The sequence below is a fragment of the Odocoileus virginianus genome, chromosome 4, assembly GCF_023699985.2.
Source record: "Odocoileus virginianus isolate 20LAN1187 ecotype Illinois chromosome 4, Ovbor_1.2, whole genome shotgun sequence".
Taxonomy (NCBI): Eukaryota; Metazoa; Chordata; class Mammalia; order Artiodactyla; family Cervidae; genus Odocoileus; species Odocoileus virginianus.
In genome coordinates this window covers 58,531,794-58,550,858 of record NC_069677.1, presented here as the reverse complement: position 1 = coordinate 58,550,858, position 19,065 = coordinate 58,531,794, and the positions used below count along the sequence as shown (strand labels likewise).

General features: G+C 38.1%; 1 long non-coding RNA gene across 1 annotated transcript in view; it reads right to left on the bottom strand.

The window, feature by feature from the left end:
* Positions 1–16,587: 16,587 nt before the first annotated feature.
* Positions 16,588–19,065, bottom strand: part of LOC139034673 (uncharacterized) — a 68,350-nt gene continuing 65,872 nt past the window's right edge. Inside the window, exons 2-3 of the long non-coding RNA XR_011487164.1 lie at positions 17,627–17,695; positions 16,588–16,682 (exon numbers count right to left, since the gene is read on the bottom strand). This is a non-coding gene — a long non-coding RNA (uncharacterized lncRNA). The remainder of the gene's footprint in view (positions 16,683–17,626; positions 17,696–19,065) is intronic.

Here is a 19,065-nt window from a genome sequence, read left to right as displayed (position 1 = left end):
CTGACTTTCTGTGGCCCCATAGACTGTAGTCCATCCCCAAGAAGAAGAAATGCAAAAAGGCACAGGGTTGTCTGAGGAGGCCTTACCAATAGCTGAGAAAAGAAGAGAAGCAAAAGGCAAAGCAGAAAAGGAAAGATATACCCATCTGAATGCAGAGTTCCAGAGAATAGCAAGGGGAGATAAGAAAGCCTTCCTGAGTGATCAGTGCAAAGAAATAGAGGAAAACAATAGAATGGGGAAGACTTGAAAATTAGAAATTTCTCAAGAAAATTAGAGATACCAAGGGAACATTTCATGCAAAGATGGGCTCAATAAAGGACAGAAATGGTATGGACCTAACAGAAGCAGAAGATACTAAGAAGAGGTGGCAAGAATACACAGAAGAACTGTACAAAAAAGATCTTCACAACCCAGATAACCACAATGCTGTGATCACTCACCTAGAGCAGACATCCTGGAGAGTGAGGTCAAGTGGTCTTTAGGAAGCATCACTAGGAACAAAGCTAGTGAGGGTGATGGAATTCCAGTTGAGCCATTTCAAATCTTCAAAAATGATGCTGTTAAAGTGCTGCACTCAATATGCCAGCAGATTTGGAAAGCTCAGCAGTGGCCACAGGATTAGAAAAGGTCAGTATTCATTCCACTTCCAAAGAAAGGCAATGCCAAAGAATGTTCAAACTACCACACAATTGTACTCATCTCACATGCTAGCAAAGTAATGCTCAAAACTCTCCAAGCCAGGCTTCAACTATATGTGAACTAAGAACTTCCAGATTTTTAACCTGCATGGAGAAAAGGCAGAAGAAGCAAAGACCAAATGGCCAGCATCTGTTGGAACATAGAAAAGGCAAGAGAATTGCAGAAAAACACCTGCTTCACTGACTACACTAAAGTCTCTGACTTTGTGGATCACAAGAAACTGTGAAAAATTCTTCAAGAGATGGGAATACCAGATCACCTTACCTGCCTTCTGAGAAATTGGTGTGTAGGTCAAGAATCAACAGTTACAACCGGACATGGAACAGCATGCTAGCTCCAAATTGGGAAAGAAATATGTCAAGGCAGCATATGTCACCCTGCTGATTTAACTTATACACAGAGTGCATCATGGGAAATGCCAGCAAACTGGATGAAGCACAAGCTGGAATCAAGACTGCCTGGAGAAATATCAATAACCTCAGATATGCAGATGACACCACCCTTATGGCAGAAAGTGAAGAGGAACTAAAGAGCCTCTTGATGAAAGTGAAAGAGGAGAGTGAAAAAGCTGGCTTAATACTTAACATTCAGTAAACTAAGATCATGGTATCTGGTTCTATCATTTCATGGGAAATAGATGGGGAAACAATGGAAATAGTTAGAGACTTTATTTTGGGAGCTCCAAAATCACTGCAAATGGTGATTGCAGCCATGAAATTAAAAGACACTTGATCCTTGGAAGAAAAGCTATGACCAACCTGGACAGCATGTTAAAAAGCAGAGACATTACTTTGCCTACAAAGATCTGTCTAGTCAAAGCTGTGGTTTTTCCAGTAGCCATGCATGGATTTGAGAGTTGGGCCACAAAGAAGGCTGAGCACTAAAAACTGATGCTTTTGAACTGTGATGCTGGAGAAGACTCGAGCATCCCTGGACTGCAAGGAGATCAACCCAGTCAATGCTAAAAGAAATCAGTCCTGAATATTCACTGGAAGGGCTAAAGATGAAGTGAAGGTCCAATGCTTTGGCCACCTGATGCAAAGAACTGACTCATTGGAAAAGACCCTGATGCTGGGAAAGATTGAAGGCAGGAGGAGAAGAGGACAACAGAGGATGGGTTGATTGGATGGCATCACCGACTCAATGGATGTGAGTTTGAGCAAACTTTGGGAGATGGTGATGGACAGGGATGCCTGGCGTGCTGTGGTCATGGGGTCATAAAGAGTTGGACATGACAGAGTGACTGAACAACAACTGCATCTTTAAACATATTTTTAGGCCTTTTGAACTATGTATGTCCTGTACATGCAAAGTGGTTTTTATTTTAAATTAAGTACAAATTAAGTAAATTAAGTACAAATGAGTAGCATAGCACATATTTTGGAACCTTGCCCTTTCCCCACGTATCTTATTATTGTGCATCACAACCTACCTTCCAACTGCCTGAGGCTTTCACTGACTTCTGGGGACTCCTATGCTCACATGCCAATCAGGCCAGATGCTCCTGGATTTAATTCCTAGGGTGTTCCTAAAACACCCCTTAATTTATGATTGATGGGGCTTATTGTATGAATACCCACAGTTGTCTTGCCCACTGGGTGTAGTAACACAAGAGTCCTTTGTTGCTCACTGGTATCAGAGTCCTCCAATGTGATTAAGCTCTAGTGGCTCCCGTGGTGGTAACTGAGATGGTAATAAATACTACTTATTGCTCCTCTTCCCCTCTCTTATTTTCCTTGTCCCCATTTGTGGTTTACTGGGGTTCACCTCAAAGTAGACTATTCACACCACCTTGTTACAAAATCTCATTATAGCAAAATTCAGACTATTCTGTTCCAGAAGTGGTTCAAGGAAGCAGATTCTTAGAGTGGGAATTTGGCATTAAATACTTACCAGCCACATGGCATAAAGGAACATATTGTTGGTAAAAAGGATAGTGTTAAACCCTGGCATGTTAGAGTGTCACAATTACTAAATAACCTCTTACGTGTAGAGAACTAAGATCGGGTACAGGAGAAAGAAGGTACATTGGTTTGTGCGATATCTTTAGCAGTTTAAGTCAGATGGGGCAGAGTGATCAGCGACAATGGAGGTGATTAATTGCCGTCAAGTGCCATCAGAGTCTTGAAGAAAGAAATTGACAAGTTTAGATCAGTCAGCTGATTCAGGGCATCACATCTCCTATAGCTGTAACCAGACTGTTCTTAAGATTAGTGATTGTAACAGTAACAAAGTCACAAACCAAGGTCAATTCCAGTCCTGCCATCTGCCTATGTAAAGTCAGAAAGCAAGTAAGTAGGACTGGGATCCTGTGACCTGAGATTGAGTCGTTGCTGAATGATTTTTGAGGTGGACCCTGTAACTCAGTAAAAGAACAAACAAACAAGAAACGTTCTAGGAGCCAGAAAAATTCCTCTTGCTAGAGAAAAACAGCTTTCCCTCCCCTCAAAAGCAAGCAAAGCCCATACCAGAGGTGGACGTGCTGCAAAGTGATGCTGTGAGTCGCCGGTGAGGAACGGAGGGCTGCCACCAACCATGTGAGTGAAGTTAGAAGTGGCTCAGCTGGTCCCAGTTGAGCCCCTCGATTTCTGAATCTCTGGCCAATATCTTATGTGAAACATCATGAGACATAATGAACTGGAACTACCACCTAAGTTGCTCCCAGATCCCTGGCCCACAGTAACTGGGAGATAATAAATGTGTACTGTTTAAAGCCACCAGTTTATTGGGTAATTTGTTACATAACAATAGACACCTAATATAGATGAGCAATATGCTGCAATGGGAATGTCATGATCAATTGCTCAATTTCCAGACCTGAGCCTGTTCTCTGACCCAGGGCCCATCATGTGAAGAGAGGGTCGGTTCTCTATGTAAGACACAGCAGGGCTCCTCAGTTCTGGAAAGATATTTATGGACATTTACCAAAGCAACTGAACATTGAGGAAAGGGAAATATCTAGATTTTTAAACAGCTACTGAATACAAGTTCTGAACTGACACCAGTAAATCCAAAATGCTATCATGGCAACCTTGTTAGAATGAGGAAGCAGAAGGGACTAGCAATAAAGGCCCAATTCTGTTTCATGATGCAGACAATCTGGGTCTATGATATTATGCTATGGTCATGTCCTCATTACCTGAGTACCTAATTAAGACAGATATACTTAGCAGTTAGGGGGGGAAAAAAAAAAAAAAACCTCCCTTGCATTGTTTTTGTCACCTGTGGAGTAAGAACCATAATTATAGGAAAGGTCAACTGTGTCTCACCCCAAACCAAAGAAGTGTATCAAAAGCAATCCTATATTCATGCTGAGTAGAATGACAGAGATAAGTACCAACCTCAGCGACTTCAAGGCTGCAGTGATAGTGATCGTAATCATATTTCCATTTAATGAACCTGCAGAGTCCATGAAAAAAATCTGATTCAATTATCTTATGGCAGGTGGTAGTGGACTACTGCAAACTTAGCCCACTGGTAGCCCCACTTGCACTGCTGAGTTCAGTTCTTCACTGGACAAATCACAGACTCTTATCACTGGGCTTGTATCCATCCATCCTCCACACACATGCTCTTGGTCCCCAGGAAGAAAACCCATTTTAGAAGCAGTTCACACTCCTATCTAATGGACACCAGTACACATTTTCAACCTAGTCACTGAACTATGTTAGTTTTCCTGATCACAATATAGTCTGAAACGATCTGGATCTTCTGAACATCCCACAGACTATCACACTGGTCCAGTATATTTCTGACATCAAATTAATCAGATCTGGTGACCAGGAAGTTGTAAGTTATCTGAATGTGTGTCAGAATATGGGAGAATATCCACTAAAGATTCGAGGGCCTGCTCTTTTGAATAAAGTTTTAGGGATCAAGTGATCTGGGTCATGCTGAGATATATCCTGAAAGGTAAAGGGTAAGTTATACTTTGCATCTCCTATCACTAATAAGGAAATACAGTATTTGGTAGGTCCCTTTAGATTTTAAAGATAACACATACTGCTTTGGTTACAGTGCTAGAAATATTTGGCTATATTGTTCCAACTATTGACTGAGTGACTAAGAATATTGCTAGTGTTGAATGAGGTCAAGAGCCAAGGGAGGGTTTTGTAGAAGGTTTAGGTTGCCTTGCTGCTTGGGTCATATGACCTGGCATGTCCCATACTGTGTAGTAGATAAGGACACTATGTGGAGTCTGTCTAAACCTAAATGCAAGAGTTAGAACATCCCTCTTCCACACATTTGGCCAACATCCTAGCCATTCATCAGTGCCATGAATCCATGGATTTTCTTAATCCCACTACTTCTCTCTGCACGATTACCAGGTACATACCACTCATATCCACAGTATACGATGACACTGTGTGGAGTTTCCTCCAGCTCCAGTAGGAGAGTCCTTGCATTCACTCCTTGGGCTCTTGGGTCCTGCTGTCAGCAGCAGAGAAATATATACATCTTAAAAAAAACTTCTAGAATGTCACTGCCCCTGACCATAGGACAGGAAGCTTCTGACCATGGGACATCAAGTAACTATGCAACCAGAGATTTCCATCAAGAGATAAAAATACTTTTATCCACCAAGTCACATAATTAGGCAGCAATAGCAGCAACCCATTGTATGATGAAAGTAGCACATTTAGAATGTGGCTCAAAAAACTCTGAAGGGCATAAGAAATTGACAAAAATAGGGGACCAAATCCCCATATCACATGCTTCTATTGATACTATACTCTTAACACTTTTCCCTTCACCCACAACTGTAATCTCATGAGGGAATACCTGAGACTAAACGACAGAACAGGAATGAAAAAAAAAAAAAAATCCTGGTTCTCATTTAGGTTGACCATGTTGATGAAAGCCAAATGTGGACCGCAGCTACCGCACTCCAGCCAACTCAGCCGCGGGCCCTGGAGACAGAGCAGGGAACTACACCCCCAAAGTAGGCAGAGCTGAAAGCAGTGCTTGGTAATCAGTACCACACCAAAGGAGAAGTAGTTAAGGATACACCTGGGACTCATGGGCATTTATGAATGGCTGGGATCGTGGTCAAGCGTCTGGAAGAAGTAATATATTGGAAGATAGAGAACTGCCTGGAGAAGCAGCATGTGGATGAACCTGTATGAGTGTGTCTCTCATCAACGCTTACAGGATATCAACCACAGAATAACCACCTGGATATAATGGCTTGGTCAGTAGATGTCAGCCACATCTGGTCCTCAGTTAGAAAAATGGATGGAGTAGCAGAGATGGAGACTATGCATGAGCTCAACATGCCTTCCTCTCACCAAGGTTCATTTAACTGATGTCACCACTGACAGTCCAATCTGTCAGCAGCAGAGACCGATGCTATGCACTCAATTTAGTCTCCTCTGAGGACACCAACCTGCCACTTGACTTCACTTTGACCGTGTTAAACTCCCTCCATCCTAGCAGGGCCAGCATTTGTTCTCACTGGAGTTGGTATTCTGAGTAGCCTTGCTTTTCTCACACACTGTCTTGTCTAGCACTGATAAGTGAGGTTTCATAGTGTATCTGATTTATCATCACGGCATATGAGCAAACGAGGTGACAATGGCATATGTTCAAGAGAGCTGTTGGTCCCGCCATCTACCACACGACACAGAGGCTTCTAGCCTAATGGAACATGGCTTAGAACCGCTGGGCACTTTATGGTGCTCTTTCCTTGTCAGGTACAACATGACTCTGGGAACCAAAAGATAAAGTAGGAGTACCTTCCTTATCATCACTCCTCATGACCCACCTTGGTGAATTGGTGTTGGACTAAAGGTCCTGTTTTGCAAAGGGATGATGCGTCTAAGGTTCCTCCAAACCTAAAGCTATAATCACTGCCAATTCATGTTAAGGTTGTTATGTCAAGAGAAAACCAGAAAAGAAAAAGTTGCTATCCTATTATAATTATATAATAATTAGTGTATACATACCATGTATATCACGAGAAGATACTATGGCTGCATACTACATAATTTGGGCAGGGAAGAGTATGTCTAGGACCAAGAGATGGACTTGGTCACATTTTAGTGCTTCCATGAATGAGCATTTATAGCCATGATGACCTGTTATAGGGTACCTGCATCTCAGACTCCTCTGTCTGGATGGTCTTAATGGCCAAGAAACTTAGATTGGTAGATGTGCTGGTTGAGAGTGATGGGAAGCTAGAATGGGAAACAAAGGAGTCATATAATGGGTATTGATTGTGGTCATAAGACCAACCACAGCAGCTGATCTTAGAGCATGTTCCACTAAACTTCCCTATTGCAAGTCTTTCTCCCCCTAAAATTTTATCTGGTTGCAGTCTTTTAGAAGCTCTACCTGGATGAAGTGAACCCACATGGGGCTTAAGTAAATATGACCAAAGAGTTGACTGTAACAGGTCGCTGTCTGTGTCCTCCTACATCCCTTCAAGTATTTACGACTGCAGTGTAAAACAGCCCTCATGGCTTCCAGCTGTGTGAGGACTTTCTCCCACACCAGAATCTGCTCTGCTCACCAGGGCAAAATGCCGTAGAATTAAAATCCCCTGAGGGCTACCTCAACTAAAGCTGACAGGAGTCAGTGCACAAACATCTCAGCTCCTCCTCTCGGGTTGCTTCTGAGACAAGGGCCGGGAAGATCCCCTGGAGGAGGAACTGGCAACCCACTGCAGTATTCTTGCCTGGAGAATCCATGGGCAGAGGAGCCTGGCGGGCTACAGGCTCAGACAGTTCAGTAAAGTCGCTCGGTCATGTCTGAATCTTTGCGACCCCATGGACTCCAATATGCCAGGCTTTCCCAGTCCATCACCAACACCCAAAGCTTGCTCAAACTCATGTCCATTGAGTCAGTGATGCCATCCAACCATCTCATCCTCTGTCATCCCCTTCTCCTCCTGCCTTCAATCTTTCCCAGCATCAGGGTCTTTTCAAATGAGTCGGTTCTTCACATCAGGTGGCCAAAGTATTGGAGCTTCAGCTTCAACATCAGTCCTTCCAATGAATATTCAGTACTGATTTCTTTTAGGATTGACGAGTTTGATCTTGCAGTCCAAGGGACTCTTCAAGAGTCTTTTCCAACACTACAGTTCAAAAGCATCAGTTCTTCAGCATCCAGGTTTCTTTATGGTCCAACTCTCACATCCACGAATGACTACTAGAAAAACCATAGATTTGACTATACAGACCTTTGTTGGTAAAGTAATGTCTCTACTTTTCAATATGCTGTCTAGGTTGGTCATAGCTTTTCTTTCAAGGAGCAAGCATCTTTTAATTTCATGGCTGCAATGACCATCTGCAGTGATTTTTGGAGCCCAAAAAATAAAGTCTGTCACTGTTTCCACTGTTTTCTCATCAATTTGCCATGAAGCAGTGGGACTGGATGCCATTATCTTCATTTTTTGAATGTTGACTTTTAAGCCAGCTTTTTCACTCTCCTCTTTCACTTTCATCAAGAGACTCTTTAATTTCTCTTCGCTTTCTGCTATTAAGGGTGGTTTCATCTGCATATCTGAGGTTATTGATATTTCTCCCAGCAATCGTGATCTTAGCTTGTGCTTCCTCCAGTTTGCTGGCATTTCTCCTGATGTACTCTGCATAGAGGTTAAATAAGTAAGGTGACAATATACAGCCTTGATGTACTCCTCTCACAATTTGGAACCAGTGCATTGTTCCATGTCCGGTTCTAACTCTTACTTCTTGACCTGCCTACATATTTCTCAGGAGGCAAGTAAGGTAGTCTGGTATTCCCATCTCTGAAGAATTTTCCATAGTTCGTTGTGATTGACACAGACAAAGGCTTTAGTGTAGTCAAGGAAGCAGAAGTAGATGCTTTTCCCACAATCCAGTGGGTGTTGGCCATTTAGTCTCTGCTTCCTCTGCCTTTTCTAAATCTAGCTTGCATATCTGGAAGTTCACGGTTCACGTATCGCTGAAGCCTGGCTTGGGGAATTTTGAGCATTACTTTACTAGCATGTGAGAAGAGTGCAATTGTGTGATAGTTTGAGCATTCTTTGGCATTGCCTTTCTTTGGAATTGGAATGAAAACTGACCTTTTCCAGTCCTGTGGCCACTGCTGAGTTTCCCAAATTTGCTGGCATTTTGAGTGCAGCACTTTCACAGCACCATCTTCTAGGATTTGAGATAGCTCAACTGGAATTCCATCACATCCACTAGCTTTGTTCATAGTGATGCCTCCTGAGGCCCACTTGACTTCACAGTCCAGGATGTCTGTGTTAAAGATGCAGATGTATATGTAATTAGATATTGATTTATTTTTGGTCAAGTGCATTTTGCTTTTTTCAAATATAAGTGTTTAAAATCTCTGTGCTATTGACTGAAGAAAGTTTATAAATCTACCATGTTATAGAAAACATTGCTATCTTTATCAATGAAAAATGATGTTACAAAATTATGGTCATAGCAATACTATATATTGTATGGCACAAGAAAATATAGTTATTGTTTTGCAATAACTTTAAAAGAGATATAATCCATAAAATATTGAATCATTATGTGCTATACCTGAAACTAATTTAATATGATAAACAAACTATACTGCAATTAAAAAACATACAAAATTTTCATAACGAGGCAACCACACTCAGTAGAAATATACATGCTTATCAAAACTGGAAAATATACATTCTTTTCAATGCACACAGAATAATCACTAATAATTTTCTGAGTCATAAAGCAAACTTTATGGAAATTTTCAACAAATTTCAAAGGATTGAAATTATATGCAGCATATTCTGTGACTGTAGTAGAATTAAATTAACAAATTAACAAAAAAGAGAACTAAACTGTTAGTAAAATGTTTGGAAAATAAGCAGCACGCATTTAATTTTGAATTAAGAAATAAATTGCATTGAGAAATTCAAAACAAGCAATGAAAATACATCTAATTAAAATGTGTGGAAAGCAGCCAAAGCAGTAGCTAGAGGGAAATACACAGCTGTAAAACGCACCTATTTACTCTGAAAAAGACCATCAAGCTATACATTTAAGATCCCGGCACTTTACTGTATGCTTATTAAATTTCAATTTTAAACGTTTTTAAAAACTGGATATTATCTAATTTAATGAATTCACACTAAAAATAGAAAGCAATGATAACATTCAACTACAGTTGACCCTTGAGCAGTGAGGGGACTGGGGCACTCAATCCCCTAGCAGCTGAAAATCTGCATATAATTTTACAGGCAGCCCTCCATATCTGTGGTTCCACATCTGTGGATTTAACCAACCTCAGATCATGCAGTAATATAGTACATATTTACCGAAAAAAATTCATATGTAAGCAGACCCATTCAATTAAAATGCATGCTGTTCAAGAGTCAATTGTGTATCTAATTTTTGAGAAAGATGTATCCAACTAAAATAATTTCTATTACACTTTCAAGCAAAAGTTGCCATTATAAATTGAAAAGTTTCAGGCAGTCAATGGGGTGCTTTACTATCATCAAATGCATGCTTTCTAGGACAGCTCTGGAAAAAGATCCCCTTCAACTCTTAGCTGCCCTCCAATTTATAATCCCAAATTTGAAAGAAAGAAAGGGAAAGCTGCTCAGTCATGTCTGACTCTTTGTGACCCCATGGACTATACAGTCCATGGAATTCTCCAGGCCAGAATACTGGGGTGGGCAGCCTATCCCTTCTCTAGAGAATCTCCCCAACCCAGGAATCAAACTGGGGTTTCCTGCATTGCAGGCAGATTCTTTACCAACTGAGCTATAAGGGAAGCCACAATCTTATTTCTTCATAATTCTACAAAGAGTATCTGTCTTACCCTACTTCCTTCCATCACTGGTTATTTGACAGATTCTCAAGATTTTGAAGTTTATCTTAATGCTATGTACATGGGATCACAATGAGAAATATAATAATGCAACACACACATAGTTAACTCAGGAAATTCTTTGTTTATTGAAAACAATCAAAAAAAAAACAAAAAACAAAAAAAAAAAAAACAAAAAAATAAAAAGAAAAAAAAAAAAAAAGAAAACAATCTACACTTCTTAGTCCATTCCAGAGTCAAATCTAATTTGGTTCAAATGCTTCTTGTTGGTCCTTCTTAAATGCTTGACATTTCAGCTGTTGCTTAACCTAAAATTTAACTTATCTGTCCTTTCTTCCTCTAAGTAAGAAGAAATATCTCCAAATTATATATAATTTGAATGTGAACCTTTGATTTTGCCTTTTACTGCAATGTACAAACCAAGACACTTTCTTCTTCCTCCTTTATCCATTAACACCTATTTCTTGTTCTTCCTGTTTTTCCATCGAAAAGTTTAAAGACAATTTATCTAGCCATTCCCCTCTCCAGAGGACCTTGCTAACCCAGGGACTGAACTCGTGTCTCTTGCATCTCCTGCTTTAGCAGGCAGATTCTTTAACACCATGCAGATTGTTTACCACTTAAGCATATCTCTATGTTTAAATTCTGAATTTGTTTCTACTGCCCTCTTTATGACTTAAAGCTCTTCTTATATTTCTAGTTTATCCTTTTAATTATCCTCTCTGCTCCCCAAATTTTAATAACTGCTAATTTGGTATTGAAATATAGTTAGGTGTCAATGTTTTGTTTTTGCATTTCACTAACGGGTGATAGCTTCATTAGAAAATTATCTGTAAATGCTTTAAACTTTATATTTAATATTTTCTAATTTGGTAATGAAATGCAGTTAAATATCAGTGTTATTCCTCACATGGCTTGAGAAACTGCCTCCTATTAAGGTGAAGCATTGATAAAAAGCCTAATCATTTAACAAACATCTTCCACAAGACACAGGTTCAATGCCCTTTGTAGACTGACTGCCCTCAGTTAGACATCCCAAATAATCCAGATACTTAAACTCCTTTTGTTTTTCACCTCTTCAAAAAACTCAGTAAAAAATGCATACAGTTTAAAGGAAAATACTCATGGTCTAGGTCAACTGCAAAAGCCAACAGAAATTATATCAGGAACTCCAGGTATTGTATCCTAGCAATGTTGAAATTGAAACACCATTATTTATATGCTTATTTATAACAATTTTTTATTCATTTGAGTTATATCCAACTATTATTTAAAAAAAAACATTTCTCAACACACAATTCAAAGACATGCAAAGTTCCTGTTGTCCTTAACTGGCATCCTGTAGAGAAGATAACTGTCTTATTCTGTGGCAAAAAAGTACATTATACAGTTGGCACAATACCTCATGTCTCAAAAGTAGTCTTTGAAATATTTCACATAATCTGTTTGTCTCCATGTATCGCACACACACACACACCTGTCTTCATTTGCTTAGCTGACAAAATAAAATACTACTCAAATGACAGCATACTTCCAAATGAGATAGAAATGGGTTAACTCATCCTTTTATAATTGAAACTTGCCATCCTTAAGTGCCTAAATGTAATTATAGAAGAAAAGAAATTTCCTCTGCTTATATACAGAGTAATATTTTAATGCAGTAATTAGTCATTTGAATTGAAGTGCATTTATGTGTGCAGTGTGGATGACCAGCATGCATTTTAATCCTATTTCCTGTATAAAAAGTGATTCAGAGTCTATGACAAGGAAGCAAAGTTTCTGCAGTGTTACCCAAGTACAGAGCATCTTGTTCACAAATACTCTGTCACCTGCCCTTCTTGCAGGGATCACAGCTCATCCTTGCTTCATGAAAGCTTAGGGAATATGCTGATATAATTTTCAGTCCACTGGCTGGAGTTTACCATTTTTAACTGCATCAGAGTACTTGGACTTAACATTTTTAAGATTTATTAATACCTTCTGCTCTTCTGGGCTTATTTGTCATAGTTATTTGTACATTTTTCTATCTGCTCCATATTTTAAGAACCAGTTTGGCTATGCATTTAAAATAAGTATCAGTTTCAATGACTGAACTTATGCATGGAGGAGAAACAAAGATGTGGAGAAAAGAAGAACTGTGAATACAAATATTGCTTCATTCCTAAACTTTCTTTATATGCTTCCTAACAGCGTGACTACCTCAGGGGAAGTGGTCCACTTTTTTTCTCCATGTTCTCTCTTTGTTCATTTGCTTTATTTCTGTTACCAGTATTTTACTTTTTATTATTGTTACCAATTTTGAGCAATAAAAATAAATACAAAGCACCATACACAATGAATACCCATATTTCACCAGTTTAGGAAATGAAAATTTCTGCTCCAGCCCATTTTTCACCTCCTTCATATATAACCACTTCCCTGAATTTTCAGTTTATTACTCCCTTATTTCTTCCAGAGTATTTTATCACTTTTGCCACATATATGTATCCCCCTCAATGGGATACTCTTTAATTTTTAGTGATATGTACAATTATGCTTTCACTTTTAATTTCCTGCCTTATTTGTGACTGATTATTGTATTTCTGAGATTAATGCACATTGCATTCAGCTATAATTCATTCATTTCACTGTTATACAGTATTCATTTATAGCTTCAATAACTAACAGAAATACAGATTACTTTTTATATTTTGCTACTATGCATAAAGATGCCATAAACCATGCATTTGTACATGTCTCCTGGCACATATGTGCAAGTCCTTCTCTAATGTAGTGGTTCTCATATTTTAGGTTTTATCAGTCACCTACAGGGCTTGTTAAAACAAGCCAGGCTTCAGTCTCAGTGTTTCTCACCAGTAGGTCTGGAATAGGATGTGTATTATGGTTCTCCCATGAAAAAGAACCAACAGGATACAAACATGGATATAAATATATGCATATATATTGTCTCTCTCTATATATAGAGAGAGAAAATCAGGAAAGCTGGTATATAATTGACTTCAAGGCAGAAGGCCTGAGAAGTGGAAGAAGGGGTGAAGAATTCTAGGGAACTCCTGAAGTTGGAAGACCCAAGAACCAGAAGCCACCATGTCTAAGAACAGAAGATGAATATCCCAGTTCAATAAGACTGTGAGAGAACTTGCCCTCTCTCTGCCTTTTTGTGCTATTTAGGCCTTCAATGGATACTTTTTATACTGTTTCAAATGTTCATCTTTTCCACCACATCCTCATAAATAACATTTTATCAACTATCTGGGCATCAATTAGCCTAGTTGAAACATAAAATTAATCACCACAGAGCCCAAGATTTTGCATTTTTGACAAGTTCCCAGGTGACGCAGACGCTGCAGGTTCAGGTGCCACCTTTAAGAACAACCGCTGTAGAATATCAGAGGTAGGAACAGACTTGCTGGGTCATGGGGAAACAGCAATTTCAAATTTATTATATAATGCCATATTGAATTCCAACTTGTTTCTACGAATATAGAGTTCCACTTGCAGTGTGTATAAGTGCTTTGATTTCCCTATATCTTTACCAATGCCTGCTAGTTGTTAAGTTTTTAATTTTTGCCAAACCGGTGGGTATGATATTATCTCTTTAACTTTAATTTCCCTGATTAAACAAGTTAGATTATATTTTCATATGCTTATTAGCCATACATTCTTCCTCTCCATTCGTCCAGTGCTTTTTATTTTTTCTTTTTCTTGCCAACTTATAGAATTTCTATGGTCTCTTTATGAAGACTCTTACACAGCTATCTTGATACCTTCCAATTTTGTCTCATAAAGTTCAGGAGAAAACTATTTCTACTTTATTCTGTTTGGCTAATGACTGATTATATGGTTGCTTAGTACAGACTTAATGATAACAATATAATTATTTATTGAAAACTTGTCCCGCCAAGTCTTCTGTTATCTGATGATGGCCCATTCACCCCATGGCTGCTCTCAAGGCAAAGCCGCAGCTTTGACTCACATCCCTATGTTAGCTTCTCCCTCACTGCGGCCCCACTTCCTCCTGCCCCGCTTACACATCTGCCTCCCCACTCCACACAGATCAGTTTACCTCCTCCCCGTGTAAATTTCTCCAAAGTTTCCCCTGATTACACTTAGAATAAAATCTAAACGACTTAGCATGGCAACAGACCTAAAGGACGCGATTCCATTCTCAGCCTCGCCACTCTCCCTTAAGTCATCAGTGTGGCAACCTTTGCATTGTCGCTATTTCTCAAACACTATAAAAAAGTCCTCTTTCAAAAATGCCCTTTTCCCAGACATTTCTCCAAAAGGCCACCCAAACTATCCTATCTAAAGCAGACCCCTCGCCTCCTCTTCACACTCCTGCATCTTCTATCCTCAATCCTGCTTTGTCTTCTGAGTATTCATCAAAACTTGACATTATTTTTGACATTTTAATTCTTAATCATCTATCTTTTTCCCCTACTAAAATGTATTAACCATAGGGTAATAGGATTGTTTTGTTCATCTCAATAGCCCAATGCCCAGAAGAGCTCCTAATAACAATTATGCTCTCAAGTATTTGTTAAATAAGTGAATGCATTCCTCTCGCATAATCTTCACAGTACATTTAGCTATATAATCCTTGAGGGCAGAAACTGGATATTATGCACCTTTATACCCTCAGAATCTTAATATATGACCTATAGTACACTGTAGCCACAAGATAAAAGTGTATCAAATAAATAATAATGAACGTAAGTAGAATTTTATAGAGAAGGAAACAGAATCAGAGTTCTTGCTTAAAGAGCCAAGAATCTGCCCGTCTGCAAAGTTATTCCACTGTGTCTTGCTCTTTCTCAACTCAACATCACAACACACTAGTGAGACACTATAATCTAAATGAATAAATGGATTAGTTCACACCAATAATACAGACCACAACACCAGTGACACCAAAGAGCCCTGGAGATAATTAGATTCCTCAGTTTTTTGAATTTCTGAAGGAAGGTCTTTTCCCCATCCTCTACCACTTAGAACCCCCTTAAGAGGAGAAGAGTTTGGCATTTGCTCAAATAGCCATATCCACTTACAGTATTTGGAGAGAATGGTATGATTAACAATGCTTAAGTTTTATTAAGACACACTTGTTGTTTGGAATGGTGATTTGCATGCAGATATTCAACTCCTTTCCCTTCTAACTTTCCACTGAAATGGCAACCACAAAAACATCTATAAAAAGTCATATAAATGGGGTCACACACATGACAGAAATTTCAGAGACTTTCAGTTAAAAATACTTCACACAAGTCCAGATTGAGGTCATTGTTAATTCATCCATGCCAGTGAATATGTCATTTAATACAGGTATAAAGGGAATCAAGATCAAGGAATAACAATAATCAAAGAAGGAAGAAAATCCCTAAAGAGACAGAATTGAAGCCTCAGATCGAGAAACTTCTTCAAGTGATGGGCTAAAGCTTTCACTTTGCTTGTTTGTTTTAAATTTTAATACCAAATTTGTGAATAAAGTCTTCACACATCCAAGCAGAAAAAGTAACCCGTAAAAGGAAAGAGTCTATTTCTCATTGGAATTATCTTCCTTACATGAAAAACAAAATGCTAAGAAAGAAAAGAGCAATATATTAAGAATGTGCCACCTGCCTGAGGGAACATTTGTGAGAAAAGAAAAAAAAAAAAAACTAGAATAAAAGAGCTTGAGAATGGCAAAGAAATGATATAAGAAATGATGGTGAGTAATAAAATTAGTGGAACTTTACATGAGGTTAAGATTTCTTTTGGAACTGTTAAAAAAAAAAACTCCCCAAAATTTCTAGAAAGAAATAAGACTCTAATAAAAATAACAAAGCTATTAAAGGAGATCATCTGAAAAAACCTTGAGATGACGAGAGAAAAATGAATAAAACTGTCAAACTTATCATCTGATCCAAAGGGAAGGACGCTAGTCCTAGGCCAATTTGTTTTCAGAGCCATTGCTTTTCCTTACGCCAGTCTGCTTTATACTGCAGGAAGAATTACTACTGCACTTCTGGCTGGGGTGAGCATATTAAAGATGATAAAGGAGGCTGGAAGGAGAGAGGAAAGGAAAAACCTCAGAAGTTTCTCCCCTACCTTTCTGCCCTGGTGGGCAACTTCCACAGCAACGGCATCCCCTTCAGAGCTCCGAGTCCTGCCAGACAAGTCCATCACGGCACCAGTTCTGACCAGGTAACCTAGACAAAGGTAAAAACATGTTCTCTTTAGACAAAAGAAAAGACAAGTTACACTATCTCTCCAAATATAATTATGTAGATAAAAATACTATGACTCAAATATTACATCTGGAAGTTATTTCTATAAATACAAGAAAACCAATAATGTAAGATACAAAAAAACAATATTATTGTAGATTGTTAGAATTTTATAGAAGCCCTCATTTCTCATTCTAAACAAGTCTTTGCCACAACAATAAAAAAGAACTCCATCTCTTAAAAAAATAATAAATTACTATTAAAAGTCTTTTCTTTGATATATAAGTCTTACAAAAAAGTTCATCATACTTCAAGTTAATTTTACACTGAACAAAGAATTTCTCTATTAATAACACTTGTTTTTTATCTGTTCACATTTATTTCTAATTTTTACTATGAAAAATAATATGTAATAGTACAATAAGCATTCTTAATTATGTATATGTGTGCATGAGTATACAAATCAATGCAGGTGGTTTTATGTTGTATTGTCAAGAGTGGAATTATTGTTTCAAAATAAATATATACTTTAAAGCTTAAGAGATATTGCCAGGTCATTTTTCCAAATTGCTGACATTTTTCACCTAATCACCAGCAATAAATGAGAATATTCTTCTCTTTGCCTCCTTACCTGAAATAGACTTCACTGTACTTTTTCATTTTTGCCAGTCTTATGAGAATAAACAGATATCAAGCTTTTACTTCAATTTGCATTTTCATGATTACCAAAAAACCCCCAGTCTTTTAACATTGGTATTTTAGATATGCAATTTTGTGAATCGTCTTTATACTCAATTTTCTATTGGGCTATTTGACTGTTTCATGATACAAAAGACTTATTTATATGTTATAGATGAGGTCTTTCCAGAGCTTTTCACTTCATGAGACTCAGAAAATGACTGTATGTTATCATGATATAAACTTACTAAGAAGCTGCCAGTGACTGTAGGCTGGTCCACCTGGGGATTCTTGCTCCCTCCTTGTTGAAAGGTAGCCTGAAAGAAATGAAACTCATATCTACTTCAGCTTGGACCAGATATAATAACTTCTATTGAAAATGTTAACTTTGATATAGTGTCTATTTTCCAAATTTATCATTTAATTATTGAGTTTGACCTTTATACTATTTAAAGTGTATCTGGTTTGTGTTATGGCTTCTAGATTTCATGTTTTTAAGAAATCCCCTGAATTTTATTGTAGTTTTTAGAATTTTTTACCCAAGAGTTTTGCAAATCATATGTGATGAAATTTTAACACTATTCTTCTTGCATGTGAACATTATAGAAGATACCAAAGTGAAAAACAAAAATACAAGATGCTTCCAACTTCTTACCAGTTATGGAATATGTACTGGATGAAATAAAATGAACATGAAAAAATTCTCTGAACTGTTTTCAATTAAGCAACATCTTAATGATAGTTTTCAAGAAAAGGAACGTGATGCCATCTAAAAATCCTTTTCTTGGGACTTAATAGTCTTCTAGGGGCAGCTGAGTCCCTGCCTTGGCAAACTGACAGATTCTCTTGATCTCAATGTTGGTGTTGTTAAGGAGGTTTATGGGGTTGAACAACAGGGCCGTTTCTTTCTACTCTAATATTCTACAATTCTACTGCATTTCTCAGAGTTATATGTATAAACAGAAGAAGTCGAAGAAAATGTATTTTTCAGCATATTGGTGGCATTTCCTTTGGTAAAGCCAGATGAAGGTAACTCCAGTGTTATAAACTTAAATTTGTTTTTTCCTCTTTCTTTTTGCAGAAAAATCTTGATGAGAGTCTCTTAAGGAACACGTCATTTTGGTGCTAAGTGAGCAAGATTATGGTTTTGCCCACGGGATTTCACAATCTATAGAAGTTACTGTCTCAGGGATACGTATTTAAAAGGGGGGAAGTATTTCAGAAGAAACTAATACGAACAACAAGGCAGCTTTTAAGGTTATTTTATCAGTTCTTTTCACGTTATGCAGTACAGTCTTCTGAGTCAAGAACAGGGTTTAAAACCAGACATCAAAGCCATACAAGTAGACGGAAAGTTGCCTATGTTCTTAAGGGTTAGTGGAACTTAGGGTGACTGTTTTTTAAAATAAACTGAGATACTTTGTAACACTGACCAGAATCCAACCTCGTTTGATTCTGATAATATTCCATTTATCTTCCATCTACTTAAAAGTCTCACTGATTTTGTTCAAAGCCCAAATTTATTATTTTCATTACCTGACTTAGGGAAAAACGATAAATGGGACCTTATTCCTATAAAAACATATTCCCATAGATACTAGCATCTGAACAAAATCTTGTTATAATCGTAGCTGATTATATGCCTATCTTCCCCTTTCCTGTTCAGGATATGCCTATCTTTCCCTCT